General features: G+C 41.5%; 1 pseudogene; it reads left to right on the top strand.

Moving 5' to 3' along the window:
• Positions 1–471: 471 nt before the first annotated feature.
• LOC129552896 (U6 spliceosomal RNA) lies at positions 472–572 on the top strand (annotated as a pseudogene).
• The last annotated feature ends 1,262 nt before the right edge of the window (positions 573–1,834 follow it).

The raw sequence follows: 1,834 nt of genomic DNA, 5'->3' as shown, positions 1-1,834 counted from the left end.
CATAGGGCTGTGTGCATTCTGGCCTTCCAACACATGCACTTGTTATGCACTGTGCTTGAAACCTATTAATAACACTGACTTTGCTAACTCCTTGAGGACTGAACTTGGATGTCTCAGGTGACTTTTACTCCCAGGCTGTGCTATCAGGAGGTGACTATTTCCTTGTCTATTGATCCTGATAAATATTAAATTCTTGAAAGTTGAAACTGCATTTTTTAAAAGCATGATGCCTAGCAATGGAGAACAATCCATAAGTAATTATTCAATCAATCAGTCAATTAAATGAGCTTTGTGGGTCCCTCCACTTCAGCCTATAAATACAATTGCTCCTAACAATGAGCAATCTCTTTTCTTTAGCATACCTCCATAAATGATACACAAACAACTAATAGAGAAATGAAAAAAAAAATAGTTCAAGCAGTAATTTATATCCTATAAGCAGGGGAAGTATTAATAAAGTAGTTTGCATGCTTGCTTCAGCAGCAGATATGCTAAAATCGGAATGATACAGAGATTAGCATGGTCCCTGTGAAAGGAAAACCTACATGGGAAAAGAATCTGAAAAAGAACAAACATATATGTATGAAGTATGAAGTGTTAGTTGTTCAGTCATGTTCAACTATTTGCGGCCTCATGGACTGTAACCTCCCAGGCTTCTCTATCCATGAAATTCTCCAGGCAAGACTACTGGTGTGGGTAGCCATTCCCTTGTCCAGGGGATCTTCCTGACCCAGGGATCAAACCTGGGTCTCCTGCACTGTAAGCAGATTCTTTACCATCTGAGCCACGAGAGAAGCCCCAGATATATGTATATGTACAACTAAATCACTTTGTTGTACACCTGAAACTAATACAACAGTGTAAATCAACTATACCTCGATATAAAATAAATTTTTAAAAACCGCTTTGCATTTACCAGGAATCTTTTCTCAACTTCTAATCATATGAGACCCAGGTTTTATATAAAGAGCAATTAAACATTTATGGGATCTACAGGAGACATGAACAGATGCTATATAAAGACATCCAGAAGAACAGACTATAGAAAAAATAAACTTGTGTTTCAGTGGGAAACTATGCATTAGACTTTAGCCTTTCATAATCTTTGCACTGTTTTACAACTTTTATAAGTTGATGCACATGCACATTCTGTCTGGTCTGGAAGAGTTTCAATTGACTTCCCTCCGTTTCTTTTCGTGCTGGGCTGTGCTAAGTTGCTTAAGTTCAGTTCAGTTCAGTCGCTCAGTCATGTCCAACTCTTTGCGACCCCATGAATCACAGCACACCAGGCCTCCCTGTCCATCACCAACTCCCGGAGTTCACCCAAACTCATGTCCATCAAGTCGGTGATGCCATCCAGCCATCTCATTCTCTGTCGTCCCCTTCTCCTCCTGCCCCCAATCCCTCCCAGCATCAGGGTCTTTCCCAATGAGTCAGCTCTTCGCATGAGGTGGCCAAAGTATCAGAGTTTCAGCTTCAACATCAGTCCTTTCAAAGAACACCCAGGACTGATCTCCTCTAGAATGGACTGGTTGGATCTCCTTGCAGTCCAAGGGACTCTCAAGAGTCTTCTCCAACACCACAGTTCAAAAGCATAAATTCTTCGGCGATCAGCTTTCTTCACAGTCCAACTCTCACATCCATACATGACCACTGGCAAAACCATAGCCTTGACTAGACAGACCGTTGTTGGCAGGGTAATGTCTCTGCTTTTTAATACACTATCTAGATTGGTCATAACTTTCCTTCCAAGGAGTTGCTTCAGTCATGTCCAATTCTTTGTGACCCCTATGGTTGGTAGCCAGCCAGGCTGCTCTGTCCATGGGATTCTCTA

Source organism: Moschus berezovskii, chromosome 3 (genome assembly GCF_049115385.1).
Source record: "Moschus berezovskii isolate FMDL1 chromosome 3, NW_MosBer_1.0, whole genome shotgun sequence".
NCBI classification, from domain to species: domain Eukaryota; kingdom Metazoa; phylum Chordata; class Mammalia; order Artiodactyla; family Moschidae; genus Moschus; species Moschus berezovskii.
The sequence above is the reverse complement of the archived record's forward strand: the minus strand, read 5'-3'. Positions and strand labels throughout refer to the sequence as shown.